The sequence below is a fragment of the Phyllobates terribilis genome, unplaced genomic scaffold (assembly GCF_046119375.1).
Source record: "Phyllobates terribilis strain yellow unplaced genomic scaffold, ASM4611937v1 Scaffold_1__5_contigs__length_1240528914, whole genome shotgun sequence".
Classification (NCBI taxonomy): Eukaryota; Metazoa; Chordata; class Amphibia; order Anura; family Dendrobatidae; genus Phyllobates; species Phyllobates terribilis.
In genome coordinates this window covers 295,483,471-295,499,705 of record NW_027362761.1, presented here as the reverse complement: position 1 = coordinate 295,499,705, position 16,235 = coordinate 295,483,471, and the positions used below count along the sequence as shown (strand labels likewise).

At 42.1% G+C, this 16,235-nt stretch overlaps 1 protein-coding gene across 3 annotated transcripts in view; it reads right to left on the bottom strand.

The window, feature by feature from the left end:
• The window catches only part of LOC141258197 (solute carrier family 2, facilitated glucose transporter member 11-like), a 311,675-nt gene that overhangs the window by 114,883 nt on the left and 180,557 nt on the right, over positions 1 to 16,235 (bottom strand). The window lies entirely within an intron of this gene.

Below are 16,235 nucleotides of genomic sequence, written 5' to 3'. Positions count from 1 at the left end.
TTTGCACACAGTGTTGCATATTACACACGTGGTCAAAATTGTTGGTACCCCCCATTTAATGAAAGAAAAACCCACAATGTTCACAGAAATAACTTGAATCTGACAAAAGTAATAATAAATTAAAAACTTTGAAAATGAACAAATGAAAGTCAGACGTTGCTTTTCAACCCTGCTTCCACTGAATTTAAAAAAAAATTAAACTCATGAAATAGGCCAGGACAGAAATGATGGTACTCTTAACTTAATATTTTGTTGAACAACCTTTTGAGGCAATCACTGCAATCAAAAGATTCCTGTAACTGTCATTGAGACTTCTGCACCTCTCAACAGGTATTTTGGCCCACTCCTCATGAGCAAACTCCAGACGGCATGTTTCAGCTCTTTCCAAAAATGCTTAATAGGATTTAGGGCTCATAGAAGGCCACTTCAGAATAGTCCAATCTTTTCCTCTTAGCCATTCTTAGGTGTTTTTAGCTGTGTGTTTGGGTCATTATCCTGTTGCAAGACCCATGACCTGCAACTGAGACCAAGCTTTCTGACACTGAGCAGCACATTTCTCTCTAAAATCCCTTGATAGTCTTGAGATTTCATTGTACCCTGCACAAATTCAAGACACCCTGTGCCAGATGCAGCAAATCAGCCCCAGAACATAACAGAGCCTCCTCCATGTTTCACATTAGGGACAGTGTTCTTTTCTTCATATGCTTCATTTTTCCATCTGTGAACATAGAGCTGATGTGCTTTGCCAAAAACTTCCATTTTTGTCTCATCTGTCCATAGGACATTCTCCCAGAAGCTTTGTGGCTTGTCAACATGTAGTTTGGGAAATTCCAGTCTGGCTTTTTAATGATTTTTTTTTTCATCAGATGGTGTTCTCCTTGGTCATCTCCCATGAAGTCCACTTTGGATCAAAGAACGAGGGATGGTGCAATCTGACACTGATGTTCCTTGAGCTTGAAGTTCACCTTTAATCTCTTTAGAAGTTTTTCTTTTGTTACCATTCGTATTATCCGTCTCTTTGATTTGTTATCAATTTTCCTCCTGTGGCCACGTCCAGGGAGGTTGGCTACAGTCCCATGGATCTTAAATTTCTCAATAATTTGTGCAACTGTAGTCACAGGAACATCAAGGTGCTTGGAGATGGTCTTATAACCTTTACCTTTAACATGCTTGTTTACAATTTTCTTTCTAATCTGCTGAGACAACTCTTTCCTTTGCTTCCTCTGGTCCATGTTGAGTGTGGTCACCAAACAGCACAGTGAGTATCTGTAGCCCTATGTACAGGCCCACTGACTGATTACAAGATTGTAGACACCTGTGATGCTAATTAGTGGACACAACTTGATTTAACATGTCCCTTTTGTCACATTGTTTTCAGGGGTACCATCATTTCTGTCCAGGCCTATTTCATGAGTTTCATTTATTTTTAAATTCTGTGGAAGCAGAGTTGAAAAGCAATGACTGACTTTCAATTGTTCATTTTCATAGATTTTTAATTTATTATTACTTTTGTCAGATTCAAGTTATTTCTGTGACTATTGTGGGTTTTTCTTTCATTAAACGAGGGGTATCAACAATTTTGACCACGTGTGTATGTCAGGACTATTGATGCGCGAAATTGCTCATATAAGGTACTATCCGAGCATGCTTGGGTGCTAACCAAGTATCTTCGGCGTGCTTGAAAAATAGGTTCAAGTCGCCGTGGCTGCATGTCTCACAGCTGTTCGACAGCCGTAACACATGCAGGGATTGCCTAACAAACAGACAATCCCTGCATGTGTTGCGGCTGTGAAACAGCCACGAGACATGCAGCCATGGCGACGCAAACATATTTTTCAAGCATTGATATATTTCAGGATAAAGCTTCATCCACAGGTCCGTGGTTAAACACATATGTGAATAAATGGTAGTGGTGTCATCAGTATATCGTCTGTATATCCGTTTTTACCATTAGTGTGTCATCAGTGTTTTTAATATATGGTTAAATAAATAAATTACAAAACTTCTCCTATTCTTTGTAATGTTAATGTATTGGCACTTTTCATCCATGATACCAGAAAAAAATTGACATGTGAAGAACACCAAAGATTATAATGGGGACACATTCTAATCATGAAAAAAAACAGATAGAACACGTACATGCAACACAAATGTGTGAGTGAGGCCTTACACTGTGTGCACAATTATCAGGCAAGTGAGTATTTTGACCATATTATAATTTTTATGCATATTGTCTAACTCCAAGGTGTATAACCTTGAATGCTTATTGGATGAAGCAGATCAGATGATGTGTGTTTGTGTTATGAGGGGGAGTGCGGCCTAAGGATATCAACACCTTTTATCAAGGTGTGCAGAAATATTAGGCAGCTCGTTTTCCTCATGCAAAATTGGCTAAAAAAGAGATTTATCTGACTTAGAAAAGTCAGAAATTGTCAAAAGTCTTACATAGGAATGCAGCACTCTTTAAATTGCTAAGATATTGGGGCGTGATCACACTACCATCAAAAGTTTTGCTGCAAATAATCAACAGGGTCGTAAAAAACATGTTGAGAAAAAAAAATGCACATTTACTGCCAAAGATTTCAGAAGGATCAAATGTGAAGCGACCAGGAACCCATTATCCTCCAGTGCTGTCATATTCCTTACCTCCAACCTCCTTGGAGTGCCCAGAAGTACACCATGTTCAGTGTTCAGAGACATGGCCAAGGTAAGAAAGGCTGAAACCCGACCACCACTGAATGAGATACATACGTTGAAATGTTACGTCAAGAATGGGCCAAGAAATATTTGAAGACAGATTTTTCAAAAATTTTACAGAATTATGAGATGAGATTTACTCTTGACGAACCAGATGTATGGTCCCCTGGCTGGATTAGTAACAGACACAGACCTCCACTTCTACTCAGACGCCAACAAGGTGGAGGTGACGTACTGCTATGGGCTGGTATTATTAAACATGAGCTAGTTGGACCTTTTCAGGTTGAAGATGGACTCTAAATTAACTACCAAACATACTGCCATATTTTAGAAGACATTTTCTTTAAGCAGAGGTTCAGGAAAAAGCCTGCATCTTTCAGGAAAACCATGATTTTTATGCAGTACAATGTTTCATTGCATGAATCAAAAATACTCCACTGCTTGGCTGCCAGTAAAGGCCTTAAAGATAAAAGAATAATGACCTGGCTCCACATCTACAGATTATAACCGTTATGTGTCTACCACCTAAAGTGACAGTGGCCACCAAGATTCCTGTGCCAGTTTGTAACTAAATATTCTTGTTTGCAACAAAAAGTGTCTGTGCAGTTCTAGTAAGGCCTAGCACCACTACTAAATGGGAACCCAAGAAGAGCATTGAAAGTAAAGCAGTGTTTTTTTCTTGCCAGATATCAAAAAGTACAGTAAGGTGTTTTCTATAGTAATTTATTTCCATTAGGTGCACCAGTCTTGTTTTTCCAGTCATTTAGCCTTGAGCTAGGCTTCTGTGCATTCTTATATTACGGCAATTGCTGTTTATCAGCCTGCTGTCTGCTCCTCTTTTTTCTTCTGTTTCGCTCTGCATTTCCGGCTCTTCACTATAGTCATTATAGGCCAGGACTTCCAGATGCAATCAAGCCTTGGGATCACTGTGACGCGCCCCCTGGGCCAGTGTTGTTGGGGATACCCGGAGCCGGATCAGATGGGGGTTGTAGTCTCCGAGTGGCTGTGACCCGGTCCGTGCCCAGGGTGTCAAGCTCAGTGTGTGGCAGTCCTTATGATGTTACTAGATGTTCTTTTGTGTCGACTACGCCACCCGTTGAATTGCGGTCAGTACGGCCGCCGCTGCAGCAGGGTCCACTGAGGCTGGTGATGTGTGTGCAGCTTAGGTAGTATAACCCCCAACGGGAGGGGTATAGCCTCAGGGGGTCAGTTGCAGAGGATGGGGGTTGTGGTGGTGCAGCGGGGATGGAAATGAGACTCAGAGTCGGGCTGTGCAGTTCAGGGTTTGTTTACTTACTGCAGTTGTTCTGGTCACTCCGGCCTTAAGTGACCACCCGAGCCGTGCTGCGTCCACCAGGTCCTGGACTCGGCCAACCCCCAGGTGATTCTGGAGCGTGGTCCTGAGCTCCCTTTCTGTCCTGTCCTCTTCTCTGGCCTTCCCCACCAGGGATCCACCTATGTCCGGCTCCCTCGGGCCTCTTGGTGGTAAACCCTTGTCTCTGGGTTCCCTGACCCTATTCCTGGTCTGCCTTCCGGGTGGATTTAGTGGGTGATCGTGGCAGATCCTGCCCACGACCTCCGGTTCCTGGCTAAGGTGTGCTGTAGCCTCTGCCAGCTTGGGATCCGGTACCCTGTTGCCAACTCTTCACCCTCTGGTCTAATTTGGGCTCTTGGAGTTCCTTCTTTCTCCCCCTCTGGGTCTTTCTTTCTCCTCTCTCTCTCTCTTGGCCTTGGAGCTGCTCTTCTTCTCTGCTCTAACAGACTGACCTCACTCTGCAAAAGACTGACGTCTCACTGACTGACCCTGATCTAAGATGGTTCCCTCCTTATATACTCCCTCTATGTGTGAGCTCAGGTGACCAGCACCCAATGAGCTCCTAGCACTACCCAGACTGCTCCCCCTATCTGCCCCTACACTACTGGGATGTTCCACCCCCCTCCCACTCCAGCCAGGAACAGACACTGTCGTACCTGCACATTTCTCTAGTGGGAGTACCATCGGTCTGTTCCCCGGAAATGGGATGTGTGTAGTGCATGCAGCTAACTGAGCTCAGTTCCACACTCCATCCTTACCCGGGAGTGGAATATCACACCTCTGGCTGAGGTGCAATACCCCTGTAGCAGCCGAATCCTCAGGGTGCTACAACTGCACTTTGTAGTGTTGCTACGTCCTGGCGACATGACGTGCGCCGTGACCTTACAGCACGCAGTGACCAGGCTGGAAGTTCCGGCTTATAGAGAAAAGGACAGAGATGCGGCGTGTGGTGGTGGAAAGAAGACGATCAGGTGATGAGTAACAAGCAGCGGGGCAGCCAGGGAGGTGAGCGCTGAGGTATTAGAGGTATTTTTTTGTTTTTTACATCTCAAAGTTGGTATGCTCTGTGGTCTGGAACGTTGTCTAAAGTAAATTAATTGCATATATCTAAGAGCAATGGAAATCTTCCTTAGTGCTAAGGGCTAGGCAACATAAAAAAGTACAAAAATAATTGACAAATGTGACAAAGACATAAATGGGTTCAGTTGAAGAGTTGTTCCAGATATATTCATGAACTTGAGTACGCCAAGTAATATATGTCCGTTCCTTGTTTCATTGGAGCGCTGATGATGAACTACTGCTACATTTCATGGGGGAACTGGTGATCCTTTTACAGAGCTGAGTGTAAAGTCTTACAGTCAATACTGCATGGGAGAAAAGTCTTGCAATTAGCTCTCTTATAGGACAAAAGAAATTTCTCGCAAGTATTACAGGAGAGGTGACTATCCTATAAGTCAATTTCCGACCTGGCGTGGGATAAATACCAAGCCGGAAACTCATCTACAGACAACTAGCCTGAAGCGCAGAGCAGAGTTTAGCTACTTGTCTGTCTGTAGATGAGTTTCTACTTTAGCATGTATTTTTGGTCATGTTGCAAGGTTTGTTACAGGGTTGCACATTGACTTATAGGGTAGCCTCCTCTTTTAGAAGATACTTGCGAGATGGTTCCTTTCGTTCTACCAGAGAGCTAACTGGGACATTTCATAATTCACATAACTAAATATAATGTTAACGAATGACGACTCAAGATGCATTGGCATTCTTGCTTCATCTTGTGACCAACAGTCAAAAGTAAAAAAAAAGGTTTTGGTACTATGTTAGCCAGTTGAAAAAGACTGAGTGCTCCCAATAATAGAAACAAAATAATAATCTAGTAGATACGATAAGTATTAGCGGCTAACAGAAATAAAATATATTATGTTACAAAGCAAGCTTTCCACACTACTTAGATCACAATGCCTGATGAAGAGACCTAAGCAGTGTGGAAAGCTTGCTTTGTAACATCCCTTTTATTGTTACACTAATAAAGGTTTCATATCTATAAGATAATTATTTTGTTTCTCCTACTGAGAGTAACCAATTCAGGAAATGGCATAAGCAAAAAGACACAATAAAAAAAGTGATCAAGGTAGAAAATATGAAAGAATTGTTTAGAAACAATTGCTACAATGTCCCAAATCAGTCAGTCTTGGCCGTCCTGTTGGAGCCCTATTTTTCAAATCTGACAAGTCATTTTATGTGGTAATAACTTTAGATGCTTCTTCTTATCCTGGTGATTCTGAATTAGTTTTTTTGTGACACTTTTAAAAAAGCACTCACATCTAAGTTTTTATTCTTTTAATATATTGCAGTCAACTTATTATACAGCACTGTGTACTTACAATTGCTCATTTTGCCTTTCTACTGTTTTCTACTAATTCTTCTGTTTTCCATTAATTAGGTCTATGCAGGGCTGCCACCAGGAATTTTGGGGCCCCATACTGGCAACATTTTTGGGCCACCTGGAGACTCTGTCCAGGCTCCACCCCAGCTCCTCCTCCACCCAGCTCTGCCTCCACCCCTCAAACTTTCCACATTCCCACCGCACACTCTTAGAAAAACTTCACTTTCTGCACCACCAATCACACATTAACAGTTCCCATCGAATACCATATCACATACATAGCCAGCAGCTTTTGTTTTGTCCCAAAAAAATGTTAAGCCTCCACTACGACAAGGTAGACTCTTTTGACTGGGCCCTACTCTACTCTAAATTATTAAACCCAATACTCTTTTTAGGTATATTTTTAGTTATTTTTCTTTAAGGGAATGTGTCACATACATTTTTGAAAATGACCAATAATATCACATACAAGGGATAAATACCGTCACACCATGACCAGATCACATATTACCACCATATAGTGACCGAATAATACCACATACAAGGAACAAATACTGACACATCAATGCCGGACTACATATTACCACCACAAAGTGACCGAATAATACCACATACAAGGAAAAAATACTGTCACACCATGGCTGGACTACATACTAACACCACATTTTGAATGAATAATACCACATACAAGGAACAAATACCACCACCCCATGACCGACCACATATTGCCATCACGTAGTGACTGAATAATATCACATACAAGGAACAAATACCGCCACACCATGACCAGATCATATATTACCACCACATAGTGACCAAATAATATCACATACAAGGAACAAATACAGTCACACCATGACCAGACCAGATATTACCACCACATAGTGACTGAATAATACCACATACAAGGGACAAATACCATCACACCATGACCAGACCACATATTACCTCTACATAGTGACCGAATGCTATAATACTGATCATTAATAAAAAACACAATACTAATATTACCATAAGTGACATTATACACAGTATCTCTGTACATAGTATACAGTGTATAGTGTCAGTATACAGGTAATACAGGGATCACCGGTGACATTATACACAGGAGCTCTGTATATAGTGTCACTGTACAGGTAGAGCAGTGATTACCAGTGACATTACACACAGGAGCTCGGTATATACTATATAGTGTATAGGCAACTCACTAACTCACCAGTGACGCCTCTAGTTGATGTCCTTCATCCTCACTTTTCTTCTTTATCCAGCACAGACTGCCATCACTTCTTCCAGCCAGGACTCGTCTCTGCAGAAAATAACACAGTTATCTAGAACACCACTTCTAGAGCACATTCCCCAATTTTTCCCCAACTTCTACACTTCACCAGATGCAGAAAAAAAGCGACATAGAGCCGCCCTGCACAGTAACAGGACCACACATCACAGCTGTAATAATATCCATAGTTAGCCCCTACAGTAATAATGTCCCACATCCTGCCCCCATTTTTCTCCATCCTGCCCCCATTTTTCTCCATTCTGCCCCCATTTTTCTCTATTCTTCCCCCATGTCTCCATCCTGAAACCCTATGTCTCCATCCTACCTCTAATGTCTCCATTCCGCCCCCATTTCTCCATCCTGCCCCCATTTTTCTCCATTCTGCCCCATGTCTCTCCATTCTGCCCCCATGTCTCCATCCTGCCCCCATTTTTCTCCATTCTGCCCCATGTCTACATCCTGCCCCCATTTGTCTCCATCTTGCCCCAATGTCTCCATCCTGCCCCCAATGTCTCCATCCTGCCCCCAATGTCTCCATCCTGCCCCCAATGTCTCAATCCTGTCACCATGTCTCTCCATTATGCCCCCAATGTCTCCATTCTGCCACCATTTGTCTTTACATTCTGCCCTCATTTCTTTCCATTCTGCCCCCAATGTCTCCATTCTGCCCCATGTCTCTCTATTCTGACCACATTTGTCTCCATCCTGCCCCCATTTCTCTCCATTCTGCCCCCATGTCTCTCCATTCCGTTCTCATGTCTCCAACCAGCCCCATATGTCTACATCCTGCCCCATATGTCTCTATTCTGCCCCATTTCTATCCATCCTGCCCCAATGTCTCCATCCTGCCCCCATGTCTCCATCCTGCCCCCATGTCTCCATCCTGCCCCCATGTCTCCATCCTGCACCCATGTCTCTCTATTCTGCCCCCATAGTGCGGCTTTACCAAAAAAGTAAAAAAAAAAGTTTCTCCTTACCTTGCCGCGGTCCAGCGGCGCCCTGCTTTCCCATCATCCGAGGTACGGTTGCCGGCGCATGACAGTGACGTCATACGCCGACGAAGTGCGCACTGACGTCAGCTGCTAGCCTGTAATCGGCTGTTAACTATTGCCGTGCGGGAAGCTTCCTGCACGACAACAGATTTCACTGAATGTGCGTTCCAGAACGCACGTTCAGTAACTGAACCAGCTGAGGCCCTGTAAGCAGAAGAGGGGGGGCCCAGTCGGGGCCCTTCTGCTCATTGGGCCCCATACACCAGTATATGTAGTAATGCCCGGATGGCGGCCCTGGGTCTATGACCTCATGTGATTAAAAACTGACTAGGTGAATCCTTCTAAGATCTATGCAAAAACAGGAGGTCAATTTTCTCTGCACAAGTCATAAGTCACTGCAAAAGTCTATGGCGGGGGAAGGAGTTGAAAAGCTGGGTCAGGAGTTGAAGAGAGGAATAAGTCATGCAGGAACAGGGGTTTAAATTAATAGGAAAAAATTCAGCTCACCCCTGAGATGCTGTTCCAATCTGGGAGGAGCACAGTATCTCCGCTGCTGCACAGCGCTGAAGCTAATTGAGGAAATTAAAGTTGGAACCAGCTCAACACACCAAATCTTTATTGGAAATCCTTTAAAAATAAACTTGCTGAAAAATTGGGCATCTCAGACAACAAAGCAATAAAGAGGGGTGCAACGTCGCCTTGCAGCACAACTGTGTAGAGCAAGCTGTCAAAGTGCCAGGGAGTGGTTACAGATACTGCTCACAATGCTGTGAGCAATGGCTGTAATCGCTCTTTGCATGTCTCTATCTCAGAAAGCTGGCGTCTCATGAGAACAATATTGTTAATTTTCTCCCGGTATTAGTGTTTCAGTAAGGCATGACAAGGACATGACAGGTTCCCTTTAAAATTTTAAGTTGTGCTGGCACATGTCTAAGATTTAGTTCCTGTGCATTTTTGGTGAGTTTTTGATGCAGCATATTTTCAATTTGCAAAAACATAGCGTCTTACAGTTCCGGAAGAGTGAAAAATTAATCTGGGTGTGTAGTTGGAATTTTGACCCCTTAGGTGCTTAATAGATTTTTAAAACATTGGTTAATGAAAATAAAAAAAATATTCTTTGATCTAGTTTTTTATTCACAAGAGGTAGAGAAAACGTCACCCTTTGTTACGCAATTTCAATCAGTTTGGGTAATACCCTATATGTGGTCGTACACTATTCCTTGGACACGTGGTATGCTTCAGAAGGTGAAGAGCTTTGTTTGTTTTTTTTGAACGAAAATTTAGTTGGAATAGTTTTTGGTCATTATATTGGAAATGCAGAGCCCCTGAGGGAGCAGAAAAGTGGAGAAACTCTCTGTTTTGCATAATAAAAGTAGTGCTACTATTTACTGCACGTTATCAAGTGTTGTCCAGTCTTATCAGCTGCATAAGTTACATAAACCTGACTGGTTATCCCACATTTATAGGAATTATAAATACATACAAATGGAACCTATTTTATTACTTAATATAAAAGGTGTACATTTACAAAGGTCACATGGTTTCCTCCTCTGTAATACTATTATTTTCCATTTGTTGGGAACTTATATAGGAGTGTCCATAGTTAAGTTTCCGGAACTCTTCTTTAATATCAAGAAAAGATTTGTTCTTTGTTTCAGGTACAATCAAGTAGATGAAGTTGGCTATTACAATGCACTCCACAAAGAAGAACAGGAAACAATACTGATTTAATCCATTCTGGAAGTAAAAAAAGAAACAGAAATCATACGACTGCTAATTGTTAGGCATTTTTGGAGACTCCCAACGCTAATTAATAAGTTTTATCTTTGAGTAAAAATGAATGGTGGGTGAGCGGGAAGTAACAGCTCATAAATATGCGTGACTCTTCTCTGGCCAGAAGAATAAGGCAGAATCAGGGGCAAATTTCCATTAGGGAATATGTGACTGCTTCAATCTGAATCACTGTCACTACTTTATGCTGCCCTCAGCAAAACAGCAATGGCAGTGATATTTCACTTAATAACCTATTATTTTTACCCTAAATAGTAATTAATATATTAAACCTATGACCACCTTGGGTTTTTGCGTTTTCGTTTTTTGCTCCTCCTCTTCTTCACAGAGCCATAACTTTTTTATTTTTCCGCTAATATGGCAATATGAGGGCTTGTTTTTTGTGGGACGAGTTGTACTTTTGAATGACACCATTGGTTTTACCATATCCTGTACTGGAAAACGGGAGAAAAATTCAAAATGTGGTGAAATTGCAAAAAAGTGCAATTTCACAATTTTTTGTTTTTTTACCATGTTCACTAAATGCTAAAACTGACCTGTCATTATGATTCTCCAGGTCACCACCTGTTCGTAGATACCAAACATGTATACGTTCTTTTTTATTTAAGTGGTGAAAAAAAATCAAAAGTTTGCAAAAAAATAAAAAATAATAATTTTTTGGGATCTGGGGTCGGGTGAGGGTTATTTTTTGTGTGCCGAGCTGACTTTTTTTTTATACCATTTTGGGGTAGATACGATCTTTTCATCGCCCGTTATTGTATTTTATTTCAATGTTGCAACAACCAAAAAAACATAATTCTGGTGTTTTTGATTTTTTTTTTCTCGTTACGCCGATTACCGATCGGATTAATTATTCTTATATATTGAAAGATTGCATGATTCTGAACGCAGCGATACCAAATATGTGTATATTTGATTTTTTTATTGTTTTATTTTGAATGGGGCTTTTATATTTTTTTTATTTATTTATTTTTTATATTTTTAAAAACAGTTTTTTTTTTACTTTACACATGCTTCAATAGTCTCCATGGGAGACTAGAAGCTGCGATCTTCTGATCGCCTGTGCTACATACAGGCTATACACAGGCACACAGGTTTTTAGCCCTGCTGTGTGTAGCTACAATGCTCATTTGCCATGAGCGCCGACCGCTGGGTGGCACTCATAGCTTCCTGGCAATGACAAACGCAGGGGCCTCCTGCAGACCCAGGGTTGTCATGCCAACCCATCGGCGACCTGCAGTCATGTGACATGGTCGCCGATGAGTGGGATTAGTGACGTGCTTCTGGTAATCGCGTGTTAAATGCCGCTGTCAAGTATTGACAGCGGCATTTAACTAGTTAACAGCTGCGGGTGGATTGTGATTCCACCCATGGTTGATAGGGGCACATAACAGTTGTACAGATCAGCTGTCATATGCCCGAAAACATGCGGGCTCAGGGCCGGACCCCACATGGGAGTGCAGTGATACCACATTGGATGTACTCATACGTTCAAGGTCGTAAAAGGGGTAATATACATACTATATCAGGTGTGTTAATGGCCAACAGATTGCAGTTTGCAATTTTTTTACGATTTACTGGAATACTGAAATATTGCAGTAAACCGAAAAAAAATGCAAAACACATATTTGGTATAAGTTTGATGTATTAAAATATAAAATGAATTACACATACAATAAACATCATAAAGAAAAAAAACAAGCGCCGGAATTGGCATTTTTAAATTAGGGCATCTCTTCCCAAATATGCAATAAAAAGCATAGGATGTACCCAAAATGGTACCAATAAAAACAACGGCCATTATATAAAAAAAAAAAAAACTTCACACACATGAAAAATAAAAAAGTTATTTGTCTTGGAAAATCATTATACAAACCACTGTTTGTTTGTTTTTTTTTTACAAATTTCTAAAAAATTTAACCATTAAAGGGAATCTGTCAGCAGGTTTTTGTTATTTAATCTGAGAGTAGCATGATGTAGGGGCAGAAACTCTAATTCCAATCATGTGCCACTTACTGGCTTTTTGCTTCAATAAAATCAGTGTTTTATCGGCAGAAGATTATCACTACAGGACTAGGTGTCTCATACCATGTAATCCTTCTATATGTGTCTCCCAGTACACAGAAAGCTACCAATCAGTGGTGTGGGTGAGGTAATGCATAGCTCAGCATTCAGAGAACTGCCAGATCTGAAGACGAGAAAACTGTGATTTTATCAAAACTGCACCAAGCAGACCACTAAGAGACACATCACTGGAATCAGGGTCTCTTCCCCTACATCATGCTGCTCTCAGATTAAATAGCAAAAACCTGGTGGCAGATTCCCTTTAATGATTTAAAAATTTTGGTTATGGTTCTTTGAAGAAGGGGAGTCAAAAAGCAAAATTCGCCCAGGTGGTAAGGGGTTTCAGTTTACAGAACTTTAAAGGGTAACTATCATTTACATTTTTTTCATTAATAAATAAATAGCAGAAGTGAAATAAGAAATTTTGCTATAAAATATTTTATCAGAGAAACATGCTTCTTTTTATTCTACCCTGATTTTATCCTCCGGGTGCATTCACACATATGAAACTACCTGTCTGTTGTGCACGACTCACTTCAACAAAGCAGTTCATTCTCTTCTCTTACCGCCGACGTCATTATGGCTGACAGCCAGCTCCCGCAGTTACAGAGCAAGGAGCCAGATGTCAATTAGCATGACATCAGCAATAACGCCCCGACAACACAGCAAAGGGGAAGAGAAGGAGCTGTTCTGCTGACCTGACAGTACAGGAAGCTGCAGAATTGCCAGCTAGAGCGGGCCGTTAAAGCTCTGAGCCGACAAAGATCAGTGTTAGGCACAACAGGCAGGTAGTTAGCAACTGCCTGACTCTAAGTTCTTAGGCCTATAAGAAGAAAAATTAAACAGTCCTGGACAACCCCCCTTTAGGCTATGTGCGCACGTTCAGGATTTGAAGCAGAAATTTCTGCAGCTTTTCTGCATCTTCTTGGCAGGAAAAACGCTGCGGAAAAAAACGTGTGATTTTGCAGCGTTTTTGATGCGTTTTTTTTTCAGCGTTTTTGTACATGAATGACTGCTTTTTGGAGCTAAATAAAGCTTTTTGGTGGGACATTGCTTTAACCCTTGGATTACCGTCAGAACTGGGGTGAGTATATTGGTTAATTTAAATGATTACAGAATGTGTCTGTTGTATTTCAAATAAAGTGTTTACTGTGTGTGTGTTTATTTAACTCTTTACTTTACTTTAATTATGTTTGGTGATGAAAGGGTCTGGTTGATACCTTGTCATCACCAAACAAAAGAGCTAAGTGTCAGCTAATCCCATTCACCCAATCTTCATTAGCATTTCTATTCATGTAATTTCTGGGGCAGCTGAGAGCTGCTATTATTAGCCTAGGATGGTTCCATTAACATGGTCCCTGGCTATTATTAACAGCTCACAGCTGTTTCGTTACCCGCTATGTCCCCCCGATCAGCACTCAGCAGCGCTTTGGACGCAGCATATTTTTGCTGCATCCAAAACGCAGTTTTCTAATGCCGCACTTTTGTTGTCTGTACATGTGAATCCACCGCATATAATGACACTTCAATCGGTCAAAATATGCAGCAGAGACTAGCATGTCCGCTACAGAAATTGACATGCTGCGGGTGAGTTTGGGTACGTGGCCACGATCAGGAGCCGCTGCAGGTTTGACGCTGCGTCTTTATACAGGGTCAAACCTGCAGCATCCAGATGTTACAGCATAGAAATCCCATGTCCACTATGTGTGCATCAGAGGCTGTGGACACTGACATGCAGCGTGTCTGTCAGGACCGCAGCATGTCAAGTTCTCTTGCGGAGTCGCTAGTCTTCGCAACAGAAATTTGACCACAAGAAAATATTGAATGCGATAAATTTGTATGGTTCAGTGAACACATGTAGATTTAACTGCGTTCATTAGAATGCAACGTTTTGAACACAGCAAAAATATACGTCCAAAGCACTGCTACGTTCCGGATCGTAAGCACAGAACCAAAAATTTTTTTTTTAAAAAATGGCATGGGGTCCGGCGTCATTTTTATACCCAGCAGAGGGAAAGCCGACCACTGGGGGCTGATATTAGTAGCCGGGGAAGGGGCAATTAGCAAACAATGTTCCCTGGCTATTAATATCAACCCACAGCTGTTTGTTTAGCCTTTACTGGCTAGATTACAGAGGGACCCCATAAAAAATTGACGTAGGGTCCCCCTATAAAATCAAACCAGAAAAGGCTAAACAGACAGCTGCGGGCTGATATTAATAGCCAGGGAAGGGACCATGAATACTAGCCCCCTCTGTGGCTAATAATATCACCCCTCAGCTGTCCCAGAAATGGCGCATCCATAAGTGGAGCCAAATCTGGAGCTTAGCCTCCATTCTTCCTACTGCTCTGTAGCGGTGGTGAGTGGGGTAATGGGGTTGGGGTTCACGTCAGCCTTGTATTGGTAGCTGACATGAAGCCCAGGTTAGTAATGGAGGGCGTCTATAAGACGCCCCCATTACTAACTGCGTAGTAAAATTTACAACGTTTTTTCAATAAATACACGGCCAGAATAAAGTATTTTAATGAATTACAAAACACACGGTTTTAAAAAAATTGTTTATTGTTCTCTCCCTGAATCCCTCGATCTGTAAAAAAAAAAAAAAAAAAAAAGTAAAATAAAAACACAATCATATCACTCACCTGTCCGCTGTCATGATGTAGTCCATGATTCCGTCACGATTGTCCCACGGCAATCCGTGTCACTTCTACAGCAGTGACATCATCAATCACTGATGTCACTGCTGTAGAAGACAGCAATGTATACTGACAGGAGTGTAAAATCATTCCTGTCAGTGTACATGCTGCTGCAGGAGTGACGTCACTGGGGTTCATCAGCTGAAGATCAGCTGATCAGCCCTGGTGACCTCAGCACCAGTACTGGTGGAAACATTCTTCAGAATGTTCCTACGCAGCACTGGTGCCGTAAAGTGAGGTCGCGTGAGCTCTCAGCTGATCTTCAGCTGAGAGCTCACTTGACCGTTACGTGACCCCAGGTCCTGGCAGCGCAATACACTGCTGGGAGCGAGCGCAGGGAGGATGACATCGCTGGGGGACATCGCCGGACAGGTGAGAATATTGTTTTGTTTTTTTTTCTACACCACATGCTACCCGGCTCGGCTGAGGAGACTACTGCTCCTCTCAGCCATGCCACTCTCGCTGTTATCAGCGGGAGCGGCGGTCGGATGAGGGGAATAGTACTCCTCCTCTGCCGACCTGGGACCACCCGCAGCGTTTCACCGCACATTGGCTTTAATTGAAACGCAGCAAGCAAATCCGCAGGTATAAATATTATACCTGCGGATTTGCTGTGGTTCAATTAAAGTCAATGGGTGGTGTTCTTTTCCGCAATGGTAATCATGAGCGGAAATTTCCACATCATGTGCACGGCACATCAGCATTACCATTGCAATAGCTGGCAGACCCATTACCAAGCGTTTTCGCTGTGTTTACGCAGCCGCGAAAACACAAAAAATGCTACGTGTGCACTTAAGCTTAATCTGATAATTCAGGGTAAAATCTGTCTTCAGTTAATACAGATTTTCAAATGTCTCAGACACGTAGAGGGCATGAGGGAGTAGGATTAAGAAACTAGAAGCAGACACAAACATTCTGCTGACAGTTTATTTGAAACAAAAGTTATAGTTGAATTGTTAATGCAGCTCGGAGCTATGACACAACTTGTAACTCAGGATCAGCACAATGTATGTAATGAAAT